A 14,122-nucleotide genomic window follows, 5' to 3' on the forward strand; every position below is an offset into this window, starting at 1 on the left:
CCCTGGAGACTCCGGGGAGGCCGGCCCCGCCCTGGACCCATCCGGGGGCTCTGTCAATATTGACTCCACGGAAGGAAGCCCCCCCCCCTCCGGCCCCTGGAGATGAGGAGGCTTCTCTCGCGCCCTGGCTGGGGCGGGTCTGTTGGCACAGGGGCCCCGACGGGGCGGGAGGGGGGGCAGGGAGTTTCCCCGGCTGCAGGGAGGAGGAGAAGGAAGGACGGGAACCCAGGAATCATAAGAACACAAGAGAAGCCCTGTTGGATCAGGCCAATGGCCCATGCAGTCCAACACTCTCTGTCACATAAGAACATAAGAGAAGCCCTGTTGGATCAGGCCAATGGCCCAGGCAGTCCAACACTCCAGAGTCAAAAATGACTGGTGCTTGCACAGGGGACCTTTCCTTTCTTTTTTTTCTGCCCTAAGTAGTCTCAAAGTGGCTTTCATAAGAACATAAGAGAAGCCCTGTTGGATCAGGCCAGTGGCCCATCCAGCCCAACACTCTGTGTCACATAAGAGAAGCCATGTTGGATCAGGCCAGTGGCCCCTCCAGTCCAACACTGTGTCACATAAGAACATAAGAGAAGCCAAGTTGGATCAGGCCAGTGGCCCCTCCAGTCCAACACTCTGTGTCACATAAGAACATAAGAGAAGCCATGTTGGATCAGGCCAGTGGCCCATCCAGTCCAACACTCTGTGTCACATAAGAACATAAGAGAAGCCCTGTTGGATCAGGCCAGTGGCCCCTCCAGTCCAACACTCTGTGTCACATAAGAACATAAGAGAAGCCATGTTGGATCAGGCCAGTGGCCCATCCACTCCAACACTCTGTGTCACATAAGAACATAAGAAAAGCCATGTTGGATCAGGCCAATGGCCCATCCACTCCAACACTCTGTCACATAAGAACATGAGAAGCCATGTTGGCTCAGGCCAATGGCCCATCCAGTCCAACACTCTGTGTCACATAAGAACATAAGAGAAGCCCTGTTGGATCAGGCCAATGGCCCATCCAGTCCAACACTCTGAGTCACAGAAGAACATAAAAGAAGCCATGTTGGATCAGGCCAATGGCCCCTCCAATCCAACACTCTGTGTCACCCAGTGGCCAAAAAATTGGCCCAGCGGGTCCGATTCTATGAGCCCCCAAAGAAGGTGCCCCTACCCTTCATTATTCCAATGGAGGGAAGGCATTTAAAAGGTGTGCAGTGGTCCCTTTAAATGTGAGGGCCACAACTCCCTTCAAAGTTGACTCGTGCTTGTCACACCCTTGCTCCTGGCTCCACCCCAATGCCTCCTGGCCCTACCCCAAAGTCCCCAGATATTTCCTGAGTTGGACCTGGCCAACCCAGGGCAGAGGTGTAGGTAAGCCTACAGCAGAGGTGGCCAGACTGTGGCTCAGAGTGCCATGTGGCTCTTGCACACACATTGTGTGGCTCTCGAAGCCCCCACTGCCCTGGCAGCCAGCTCAGAGAAGGCATGTCTCTCTTCAAGTCACATCTCCCAGCCAAACCAGCCAGCAGCTTGAAGAACCCATTTCAACTTAAAGTTGTTTTCTTTCCACCTCTCTCACACTCCTCCCCCCATCTGCCTGCCTGCATTCCTTGCAGCTCTCAAACATCCGACATTCATGTCTTGCAGCTCTCAAACATCTGACATTTATTCTGTGTGGAAAGGGGGTGCTTGAAGTTCCTGCAGGGTTCAGACCCTGGGTTGGTTGCTGCAGACTCCAGTGGCCGCCCCCTGCCAGGCCCTCTTTGGCTGCCACTCCAGAGCGGGGAGGGGGAGGGCTTTCCGGCAAAGCAGGCCCCATGTTGGTGGCTCCCCTGGTGTCCTGGAGGCTTCCTGGAACAGGGTGGGCGCTTGCCCCCCCTCCCTCCCTCCCTCCCAAGGACACCAGCAAGGCCCCTTCTGTGGGAACAGCAGAGCTGGCTTCTGCAGGCCGCAGCCCTCAGGTGCCCCCTTCCTCCTCCCTCCCCTGAGGTGGGTGAGAAGCTGGCAGGAGCAAAATGGGCTCAGGGCAGGAAAGCCCTCCCCGTCCAGACCAGCCCTGGGCAAGGAAGGAGCTCCAGGAAGGTAAAGGAGAAGGGGGCCGTGGAGGCGGGGGGGGCAGCTGGGTTTTAGGGGGTGCTGGCAAGAGAGGCTGCAAACAGGGCCCTGCCAAGGCTGTGGAGCACTCAAGACCCCCCCCCCAATCCCTTTGCAGCACAGAAGGGAAATGGCCCCAGGCATTACACAAGACCCGCCCCCCCCAGAAAAAACAACAACATTCTCCCCTCCCTTCCTTCCCCCCCTTTCTGTGTCACACAAAACCAGGCAACCCAGGGCAGTTGGGGGGGAACCCAGAGCCCCCCTTCCCCGTCACTGTGGGCCTCTTTCCCCCTCCCCATTTTCCTCCTCCCCCCCCCCCCCATGTGGGCAAAGTTTAAAGCCCTGTGCTTTGACTGAAGAGTGCTAGTAGACTCAATAGGCAGAGGCCCATGAAAGAGAGGCGGTGCTACAGTCAAAGAGCTTGAGCTTTGAATGCACACAGTCCCGCTGCAAGCCCATTAAAGGTAGCAGGTGATGGGCTGGAAGACCTCAGCCTGAGACCCTGGAGGGTCCCTGCTCAGCAGAGAATCCTAGAGTTGGAAGAAGATAGTGGATTTATATCCCACCCTTCACTCTGAATCTCAGAGCGGCCTACAATCTCCTTTCCCTTCCTCCCCCACAACAAACACTCTGTGAAGTAGGTGGGGCTGAGAGGGCTCTCACAGCAGCTGCCCTTTCAAGGACAACCTCTGCCAGAGCTCTGGCTGACCCAAAGCCATTCCAGCAGCTGCAAGTGGAGGAGTGGGGAATCAAACCCGGTTCTCCCAGAAAGAAGAGGACGACTATTTGTACCCCGCCCTTCTCTCTGAATCAGAGTCTCAGAGCAGCTCACAATCTCCTTTACCTTCCTCCCCCACAACAGATACCCTGTCAGGAAGCTGAGGCTGAGAGAGCTCTGACAGAAGCTGCCCTTTGAAGGACAGCTATGCGAGAGCTATGGCTGACCGAAGGCCATTCCAGCAGCTGGAAGTGGAGGAGTGGGGAATCAAACCCGGTTCTCCCAGATAAGAGTCCCCACACTACACCAGACTGGCTCAAAAGAGCCTGCACACTTAACCACTACACCAAACTGGCTCTCAGGAGCACTAGTCCTGGTTGAATGGAGGACTAGTCCTCATTGCTGAAGCCAGCCCAGGTGGGAGAGAGGCCTCAGGGGCTGCAGAAGGAGGCCTCCATCAAAGGCCAGCTGAGCCCATATTTCCTTTGGTCGAGGGGGGCTGAAACGCAGCTCTAGTGACTTTCTTTTTGGCAGACAATGTGGCCTGTTGCTCCGGAGGCCCTACAAAGAGAAGGGGGAGGGCAGGCCGGCCCCAACACTCAGCCGCCTGAATGAGGAGATCAAAGTCGGAAGTCCTTCTCTCCGTGACTTCCCTGCTGGAATATTTCCCCCCCCCCCTCTTTCCTTGCTTCCCCTCTTTCTTTCTTCAGCTGCTCTTCTAGAAACAGGGACTTGAAACTCTTTTGTTTCTATTCAGGCCCAAGATCAAACAGACCAACAACTGAAGGTTTTTTAAATGATTTGATTTTTCCATGTTTCTGTGGGGGTGAGATTGGGGGGCGGGGGGAAGCCAAGGAAGTGAAAATGTGAAGAAAAGAGAAAGAGGGGAAAGGAGACTTGCTACCCCAACGCCCAGGACTCCCTGCTGCCCTTCAGGAAATGGACACTGAGAAGGGCCCCCAGAGGCCATCTAACCACACACCCCTCCTGGGAAAGACTATCCTTCCTGTCCTGAGCATCTTTCTGTGCAGTTCTGGGGCTCTGCTGATGTCCTTGTGTTGTTTGAGGGGGGGAGAGAACTTCCGATCAGAGTTTTCAAAAGCTGAAAGGTATGAACAGCGGTCATGCTGCAGAAAAACAGGTGGTGGAGCTCATCCAGGGGTTGTTATGCAGCTGCAGATTCTAGTCAATGGACAAGGAGGTGGGACTCTCAGAAAGGTTCAGGAGCTGTGCTCCGGTGAGCTCCCACTGAATCGGAGACCTGGGTATGAAAAGGAGAGGAATGTTTTGCACTGGACTTGGCAGAAACCTGGACTCGTTATGGACCTGCTCCTCTGGGGCGGGGGGGGGGCTCTTGTGGGGAATTCCGCCCGGTTGGAGAGGGCAGAATCCCTTGGTAATGCCCATGGCTGGGCAACTGGGGCTCCGAGCCAGCACTCTGCCTGCCTGCCTGCCTTCTGTGTCCCCATTCTCTGCAAGGCAAAGGGGAGGGGAGGGGAGGAGAGAGTCTTATTCCAAGAGGTCCTTGGGGAGGGGGGAGAGGCGTCAGGGCTGCCTCCCCCTCCCCCTGTGCAGTGGCCCAAGGAGAATCAATTGGACACTGCCCGCCTGGTGAGAAGGGCCCAGGTTTGGGGCTGCATAACCTCGCGTGACCCCCATTCATCTCTATCCCCCAAACCCTCTGAGGCGGAGAGGCTGCTGCCCCCCGACTTCCCAGAACAAGAGCAGATGTTCAAACACTTCATCTAGCAGCTCTTTCCTCAAGTGCGGGTCTGCCGAAACAGGTAGGCCTTGGCTTTTGGCAGCGGCCATTGTTAAGAGGAGAAAATAAGTTACTACTTAACTAGGAAATTGCTCTGTTTGTTCTCCAAGGTGTTCCTTTGAGGGGTCTTCTGAAGCTGATAACAACCCGATAAGTTATGAGGTTTCCGAATTCCTGTAAGGAGTGATTTATGTTCCTGAGAAAGAGCTTGCACCTGCAGGGGTCTTGAAACACCTGACATTTTGCCAAGGCCCAAGACGTTCCCTGGGAAAGGGTGAAGCACAGAGAGGCAGAGAGTGAAGGGCCCGCTCTCCGGGCCACAACCCTGTTCTCCACCACTCCTTAGAGCAGCTTCACCCCGGTGTCGTCATCTTCTCTCTAAAGCACAGGCTCATGCAGCAGCAGCAGCAGGAGGAGGCCTGTCGCCTTGAGTGCTGCCACCGGCCTGGCCTGTCTTGGTTCTGGAGCCCTGCCCCGCCTGCTCCATTCTGTTGACCAGCCCTGAGGCCATCTGCGTGTGGGGCGGGTACCCAAAGGATTTTAAGGAACAATCTTGGTGGCCGAACTCCTCCTACATGGTCCACAGAATCCAGGTCTCCAGTTGTGGGACTGTCTGAGCTAACTCCTGATTGGTTGAATGATTGATTCTGTGACTTTAGGCAGATGATGAGAAGGCGGCCAGGAAGGGCTGTGGCAGTGTTCAGCTCTCGTGGCCCTTTCTTACACACCCAGGGTAACGCTGAATGCCACTGCGGGGTCAAAAAGGAATTTTCTTCCAGGCCAGATTGGCCCAGAGACCCTGAAGGGTTTTTGCCTTCCTCTGGGCATAAAGCCCAGAGGGGGAGGGAAAGGTAGGTCGTTGTGAATTTCCTGAATTGTGCCGAGGGCTGGACTAGATGGCCCTTGAAGTCCCCTCCAGTATTTATGTCTCTGGCCATCCCAGGGAGCCCTCCAGGGGTCAAGTCAAGACTGGCATCAACATCTCCTGAGATGAGGCAGCTGCCATGGACCAGGACTTCTGGTTGGGTTTGCCAACTTCCAGTTGGCACCTGGAGAACTCCCACTATTACAGTTGATCTCCAGGTAACCTGGAGGAATGGGCTGTTTTTCAGGGGGGGGCTCTGTGGCGTCAGAGGTCCCACCCCCAGATCAGAGCTAGCCCCCTGCTGCTGCCCCATGGCTAGAGCCGTGCCCCACAGTGCCCAGAGTTCCTGGCAGAGCCTGAGCCTGCCCCCTCCTTCCGGCAGCAGCACTCCCCATTGCAGACACTGGGGGGCGGGGGGGGCAGCAAAGGTGTGCAGCTGGGAGAGGCTGGGGGGGCTTGCACACAGCTGAAAGATGCACAGGCGGGGGGTGGACTTTGGTGCAGGACAAACAGGAGACCCAGTTACTATCTGTCCAGCCCCTCCGCCCCCCCCCCCCAAATTTGGAGCTGGCTCTGGCTTGGTTTAATCTCCACCACCAGCATTTCAGGGGTACTTTCAGTGCTTGCAGTGCATGGATGAGCGAGGGAGGGAGCGTATGTGGACAAAGACACCAGCAGGTGTAATGGCCACGCTCTGGAGAACACCTAGTCTTGCCGGATCCCAGGTGGGGCCTGGAGATCGCTTGGAATGACAGCTCATCTCCAGACAACAGTGCTCAGTCTCCCTGGAGAAAATGGCTGATTTGGGGGGGGGGCTCTACGGCATTGCACCATGCTGAGGCCCCTCCCCTCCCAAAACCCCACCCTCTTCTGACTCCACCCCCACACCCCCAGGCATTTCCCAAGAAGGAGCTGGCTGTCCTAAGAACAGCACAAAATTGGGGTTTGTCTGAGGGCGCCACAAGTAAAAACAGGCCCTCCCTTCATGGGACACCCTCAGGTTTGCAAAAAGGTGCATAAGAACATAAGAGAAGCCATGTTGAATCAGGCCTATGGCCCCTCCAGTCCAACACTCTGTGTCACAGAAGAACATAAGAGAAGCCATGTTGGATCAGGCCAGTGGCCCATCCAGTCCAACACTCTGTGTCACACAGTGGCCAATATATGTGTGTGTGTGTGTGTGTGTGTGTATACACACACACACACACACACACATATATATATATATACTGTGGCTAATAGCCACTGCTGGACCTCTGCTCCATATTTTTATCGGATCCCCTATGCTTGTAGCCGCCACCCCCTTCTATGGCAGTGAATTCCACATGTTAATCACCCTTTGAGTGAAGAAGTACTTCCTTTTATCCCTTTTAACCTGACTACTCAGCAATTTAATTGAATGTCCAGGAGTTCTTCTATTGTGAGAAAGGGATAAAAGGACTTCTTTCTCTACTTTCTCCATCCCATGCATTATCTTGTAAACCTCTATCATGTCAGTTGACGTTTCTCCAAGCTAAAGAGCCCCAAGCGTTTTAACCTTTGTTCATAGGGAAAGTTTTCCAAACCTTTAATCATTCTAGTTGCCCTTTTCTGCACTTTTTCCAATGCTATAATATCCTTTTTGAGGTGTGGTGACCAGAATTGTACACAGTACTCCAAATGAGACCGCACCATCGATTTATACAGGGGCATTATGATACTGGCTGATTTGTTTTCAATTCCCTTCCTAATAATTCCCAGCATAGCGTTGGCCTTTTTTATTGCAATCGCACATTGTCTTGACATTTTCAGTGAGTTATCTACCACGACCCCAAGATCTCTCTCTTGGTCAGTCTCTGCCAGTTCACACCCCATCAACTTGTATTTGCAGCTGGGATTCTTGGCCCCAATGTGCATTACTTTGCACTTGGCCACATTGAACCTCATCTGCCACGTTGACGCCCACTCACCCAGCCTCAACAGATCCCTTTGGAGTGCAGCGCTCTTGCTTTGAAGGAAGGGGCCAGGGCTGTTTCCCTCGCCTCCAAGGAACTTGCATCATGAGAAAGATTGGCTCCCCTAACAGAAAAGTTCAATCCATGAGGAGCCTCTCCAGCCTCCACCTTCCCAGGCCTGCGGATCTCCTCGCTTTGGTCTGCCCGCTCTCTGGCCCACATCAAGGCCCCTTTGCTCTGAGCAACTCTTCCATCATCTTGAAGACTGTGGCCAATCGCATTGTTCTGAGCAGCAGGTAGCAGGGAAGGGGAGGGCCGTCCCCCCCAACAGGGCAACCCCCTTCTTCGGCCCCCTTTCTCCACAGGGGAAAGGGCAGCTCCAAAAGAGGCCGCCCCTTTCCTGGTTTTGTGCCAGTTGTCACAAGGTAAATTAATCAGATTTATGGCATTAAAATGGCCCAGGCCCTGAGTTCTGGTTTCCCCCCACCAAAAGCTTTTTTCACATGTACGCCGCTCCTGTTTTTTGACCTCTTTCTGTGCTTGATCACCAAGCTGCGCTGCAGGCAGAGAGACCCAGAGTTAGTTTGGGCCCCCACCGGTGTGCCTGGGTGTTGGTGCAGAGAGGCATGAGGTCAGGGTGGGCCTTTGGCAGCGTTGCCAGCTCTAGCCTGGGAAATTCCTGGAGATTTGGGTGGGGGAGAGCCTGGGGGGGAGGAGGGAGTAAGCAGGATCACGTAGTGCCATAGAGTCCACCCTCCAAAGCAGCCATTTCCCCCAGAGGAACTAGTCTCTGCCACCTGGGGATAAATTGTAATAGCCAAAAGATCTTCAGGTGCTACCTGGAGGTTGGCAACCCCACCCTGTGGCCTGCAAGTCCCCAAAGAGTAGGCCCAACCTAAGCCTCCCTGAGTCTCTTCTGGGGTCTCTATTGCGATATTGTCATGTCATGGGTCTCTCTGCCTCCACATCTCAGGGGCCACTGGGGTGTGTGGCTAGGAGGGAAATGTTCTAAGCAGTGCCATTTTTGACACAACACACATCCCGGCTGTGCAGGGGGGAGAAGGAGGAGGCCAACCCGCTGACTGCATCAGCCCCTCCTGGGCTGCCTTCCTTAGCCCCAGGAAGAATGCCCCCGCAGCCCCTGGCTTTCTCTGGAGCAGCAGCCCCCAGCTCCGTGCCTTGTCTTCTCCCCAAATAACAGTGCAGGGCACTTTCAGGACTAACAGCATGCAGGGCCTTGTTGGAGCAGGAAGGCTCACCTGGGGTCTGGTGCAAAGGATTTGTGTGCAAGCCCCTTTCCAGGGCTGGATCAAGCAGGGTGTTGGGGAGGGGGTCCCTGATGGTGGCACGGCTGTGTATTGCTGCTGCTGGAAAGCTCCCAAGGATGGCTCCTCATGGGTAGGCGCAAAGCACACAAATGCAAAAGGATCCAGCCACCCTGCAGAGAGAGGCTGTCTCTTTCAGCACTGCTGCCTTGAGTCACCCAGAGCAGTTCAGCTTGTGTTTGGGAGTGTCCCAGAACTTACCGAGGGAAGCGGCTCGGTCTCAAAAGGCTGCATCTTCAGGGACTTGGTGTTTCATGGGGCAATTGTGCAGTCTCAGAATGAGAAACCATCATTTCTGGGCAGTAAAGGCAGCAGCGGGCAGCGTCTGTCACAAGATGTGCACCAGTCACTAAGAACCACACTGCCCGGCACTGCAGGTTCTGCTTGTGGGCAGAGCTCCCTCCAAGGTGAGCCAGATTTTTAGCCTCCAGCTCACACATTTTTGTCTTAACTCAGGAAGGAGGGCCCCAGAGCACACCTATTTGTGCACTAGCTCACAACGTTAATGCCAGTAGGTCACAGAGTAGAATTTTTGCTCACAAGACTCTGAAGATGAAGAAGATGAAGATATTGGATTTATATCCCGCCCTCCACTCCGAAGAGTCTCAGAGCGGCTCACAATCTCCTTTCCCTTCCTCCCCCACAACAGACACCCTGTGAGGTAGATGAAAATATTGGATTTATATCCCGCCCTCCACTCCAAAGAGTCTCAGAGCGGCTCACAATCTCCTTTCCCTTCCTCCCCCACAACAGACACCCTGTGAGGTAGATGAAAATATTGGATTTAGATCCCGTCTTCCGCTCCGAAGAGTCTCAGAGCAGCTCACAATCTCCTTTCCCTTCCTCCCCCACAACAGACACCCTGTGAGGTAGATGAAGATATTGGATTTATATCCTGTCCTCCACTCCGAAGAGTCTCAGAGCGGCTCACAATCTCCTTTCCCTTCCTCCCCCACAACAGACACCCTGTGATGTAGATGAAGATATTGGATTTATATCCCGCCCTCCACTCCGAAGAGTCTCAGAGCGGCTCACAATCTCCTTTCCCTTCCTCCCCCACAACAGACACCCTGTGAGGTAGATGAAGATATTGGATTTATATCCCGCCCTCCACTCCGAAGAGTCTCAGAGCGGCTCACAATCTCCTTTCCCTTCCTCCCCCACAACAGACACCCTGTGAGGTGGGTGGGGCTGGAGAGGGCTCTCACAACAGCTGCCCTTCCAAGGACAACTCTGTGAGAGCTACAGCTAACCCAAGGCCATTCCAGCAGGTGCAAGTGGAGGAGTGGGGAATCAAACCAGTTTCTCCCAGATAAGAGTCTGCACACTTAACCACTACACCAAACTGGCTCTCCAGAGGCCTCCCTAACTCTGCAGCTTCTAGGGAACAGGGCTTGTGGGTTCACTTTTCCCCCTTGTGCGAAGAGGTGCCGCCAGTTTCCGAAGGAGGAAACGGGCAGGTGCCGGGTGAGGCAGGAGGGAGGAGGTCTGTCTCTCTGCTTGCTCTGCAAGAGATTCCGCTGCAGCAGCTCTCACTTCCTGGAGGAGGGGGCAGGGGGGCTGAGCAGAAGAGGAGACACACACGGGGACGTTTCATCCCGCCAGGCAGGAGAGCTGCCATGTCCCGCTGCTAGGAATTTGTCAGCTGTGTTCCCCCTTGACAGGAGCCGGCGGGCCAAGACGGCTGCCCCCTGTGATAACTTGATTAAGGCCCAGGATGCCCGAAGGCTGCCTCAAAGAGAGCCCACTGTGTGCTCCTGGCCCTTAACCTTTCCTGGGGAGACCAAAGGCTGGGCTTGCTGTGGGGCTGGCACTCGGACCAGGCTCAGCCATTAATCTCAGCCTGGCTGGTGGGAAGCAGGAGGTGCTTCGGCCCAGAGGCCTCCCTAAGCCTGCAGACAGCTTCCAAGCATCTGAAAGGATGTTCCAAGTGAAGGAGGCTGCTGGAGACATCTGGCCCGGTCTATTTGTTATCGATCAGATGGCAGAGTCCCACACAGGAAGTATATTATATATTCTCATAATACAAAACATGTAACCCAGTTGATTCCTATGCAGACTGATTAAGCAGTTCCCTTAAATACCAGTCCCTTCAGTCACAGCTGGGGAGCATTCAAAGAGCTCCGTCACATCTCCCTGGAAAGCAGGAGGCTCACATTCCTGTGACTGATGGGCTGCACCACTTTGGATCCTGGTATTTTGCCCTATGGCAGGGCTGGGCAACGGGAGCGCTCCAGATGTTTTTTGCCTACAACTCCCATCAGCCCCAGCCAGCATGGCTAATAGCTGGAGCTGATGGGAGTTGTAGGCAAAAAACATATTTTGCGAAGAGACTGTGCAGCACAGCACCCCTGCCCCTATGGGAACAACAGGTCTGCACAACTGCCAAAGCCTCTTTGGGTTAGCCACCGTACATCCTGGAAGGCCTCTCCTTGGCATCAGGTTAGGGATAGTGGGTGGACCTGACTGCATTCATGTCCACAACTGTTCTTTCTCTCGCTCAAATCACATAAATAAATCATAGAGTTGGAAGGGACCTTCAGGGTCATCTAGTCCAACCCCCTGCACAATGCAGGAAACTCACAAATACCTCCCCCCCACACACACACACACACATCCCCAGTGACCCCGGCAGGCTCCAGGCCCAGAAGATGGCAAAAACCTCCAGGATCCCTGGCCAAAATTGCTGAATGACCCCTGAGTGTCAAGTAGCATTCCCCTGGGTGTGGAAGAACCAAGCACTGATGCAACCCTTCCCTCCTTCTCAGGATCACTCTAATTCACAGGATCCTCATTGCTGCCAGATGGCCATCTAGCTTCTGCTTAAAAACCTCCAAGGAAGGAGAGCCCACCACCTCCCGAGGAGGAAGCCTCTTCCACTCAGGAATCACTCTAACGGTCAGGAAGTTCTTCCTAATGTTGAGCCGGAAACTCTCTTGATTTAATATCAACCCGTTGGTTCTGGTCCTACCTTCCGGGGCCACAGAAAACGATTCCACACTATCCTCTATAGGACAGCCCTTCAAGGACTTGAAGATGGTGATCCTATCACCTCTCAGCCACCTCCTCTCTAAAACATGCCCAGTTCCTTCAACCTTTCTTTATAGGACTTGGTCTCCAGACCCCTCACCATCTTCATCACCCTCCTCTGGACACATTCCAGCTTGCCTATATCCTTCTTAAAATGTGGTGCCCAAAACTGAACACAAGACTCCAGGTGAGGTCTTACCAGAGCAGAGTAAAGCAATATCATCACTTCACGTGATCTGGACACTTGACTTCTGTTGATACAGCCCAAAATTACATTTACCTTTTTAGCCACATCAAACTGTTGACTTTTGTTCATTGTATGGTCCACTAAGACCCCTAGATCCTTTTTGCACATACTGCTGCTAAGACAATTTTCCCCATCCTATAATGATGTATTTGATTCTTCCTACCTAAATGCAGAACTTTACATTTATCCCCATTAAAATTCAGTTTGTTTTAGCCCAGTTTTCCAGCCTGTCAAGATCATCCTGGATCCTATTTCTGTCTTCTACTGTATTTGCAACCCCTCCCAATTTAGTGTCATTCCCTCTATTCCTTCATTCAAATCATGTATGAAGATGTTGAACAAAACAGGCCCAAGAAAAATAATAGTGATTGCAGAATTTGTGCAGAGCTTATTGCTAGGTGTCAGGATCTTAATCCAGAAAGGCCCGCATCAGCCATGTCTTTTGGGAACAGGCAACTCTCTGTTTTAAGTGATCTTTCTATATTCATGAAGAAGAGCGTCTCACCTTCGGAGGTGTTGGGGAGTGATGTGGCACAACTTGGGTAGCTAATAGGTTGGAATGGGTTAATACATCTGCTAACGGTTTTCATTGTTGCGTTGAGTTGGACCTCAAGTTTGTGGCCATGAGGATCGGGTTCTAGCATGCACGTGCTTTCACGGGTGGGTGGGCCAAAACACTTCCTTGAGGAGGGGTGCACTGAAAGCACTTTCCTGGGGGATGGTGGCTCAGTGGTAGAGCATCTGCTTGGTAAGCAGAAGGTCCCAGGTTCAATCCCTGGCATCTCCAAAAAAGGGTCCAGGCAAGTAGGCGTGAAAAACCTCAGCTTGAGACCCTGGAGAGCCGCTGCCAGTCTGAGAAGACAAGACTGACTTTGATGGACCAAGGGTCTGATTCAGTATAAGACAGTTTCTTATGTCCATATGTCCAACCCTGGGGGAGCAGCCTGTGTCTCTCTCCAGCGAGGGAGGGAGGGTGTCTCCCCACCCCCTCGCACTGCCCTGCCTGGTCTCTTGGGCAGCCACAGGCCCAGAGAGGCACACTGGGATGGTTGTTCTTGGAACTAGAAATCTCCCTGGCTGGTGGCACTTTGCATGGATTTGACAAATTCAGGGTTTTGGGGTTTGTTTGTTTGTTTAGCAGGAATACACAGGAACGCAGTTCCAGCTGGCATGGGATCAGGAGGTGTGGCCTAATATGCAAATGAGTTCCTGTTGCAAGTCCCTGGAGCACACCCCTGGGGCCACCACTCCTCCACATGGATTTAACCCTAGGGGGAGATTTGGGGCCTCAGACTGTACGCCTGCTTTGGGAGTTGCATCTGAAGTGCCCCAGAGAGATCTTGCCGGTGGGCACTCTGGCTGAGAACATGAATTCTCCAGGCCTCTCCTCCTCCTGGGCCCCTGGCTTATAGAATCATAGAATCCTAGAGTTGGAAGGACCTCCAGGGTCATCTAGTCCAACCCCCCTGCACAATGCAGGAAACTCACAAACACTTCCTCCTAAATTCACAGGATCTTCATTGCTGTCAGATGGCCATCCAGCCTTTGTTTAAAAACCTCCAAGGAAGGAGAGCCCACCACCTCCCAAGGAGGAAGCCTGTTCCACTGAGGAACTGCTCTAACAGTCAGGAAGTTCTTCCTAATGTTGAGCCGGAAACTCTTTTGATTTAATTTCAACCCACTGGTTCTGGTCCTACCTTCCGGGGCCACAGAAAACAATTCCACCCCATCCTCTAGGTGACAGCCCTTCAAGGACTTGAAGATGGAGATCCTATCACCTCTCAGCCGCCTCCTCTCCAGGCTAAACATGCGCAGCTCCTTCAGCCTTTCCTCATAGGACTCGGTCTCCCAGCCCTTTCCTTGGGGACCTCTCAGACTGGCCAGGGGCTGCCTGCAGGATTGCCAGAGAGGGAAGCTGCTGGAAGGTCCCGCTTGGTCCGACACCCATTTCTGCTTCCTGGCTGCAGCGTAGGGAGAGAAGGCGGGGCAGCTGCCAGGGCAGCACCGTGGGCTGACCTCCTCTGGTGCCAAATTTTATTGCCAGGCTTTTGAGGAGTGGGTGGGGAGGATCTCTTGCAGGCTTCCTTGCAGGACACCAGGCCAGGAGACGTGATGTCACCACGCCTTTAATAGGCCTTCAGCTGGAAAATCTC

The 14,122-nt window shown here is 53.7% G+C and overlaps 1 protein-coding gene and 1 non-coding gene across 4 annotated transcripts in view; both read left to right on the forward strand.

Moving 5' to 3' along the window:
- OPA1 (OPA1 mitochondrial dynamin like GTPase) overlaps positions 1–14,122 on the forward strand; it is a 196,226-nt gene that overhangs the window by 134,800 nt on the left and 47,304 nt on the right. The window lies entirely within an intron of this gene.
- Positions 12,684–12,756, forward strand: TRNAT-GGU (transfer RNA threonine (anticodon GGU)). Its single transcript has one exon. It is a non-coding gene; the product is annotated as a tRNA-Thr (tRNA).

Source organism: Heteronotia binoei, chromosome 6 (assembly GCF_032191835.1).
Source record: "Heteronotia binoei isolate CCM8104 ecotype False Entrance Well chromosome 6, APGP_CSIRO_Hbin_v1, whole genome shotgun sequence".
Taxonomy (NCBI): domain Eukaryota; kingdom Metazoa; phylum Chordata; class Lepidosauria; order Squamata; family Gekkonidae; genus Heteronotia; species Heteronotia binoei.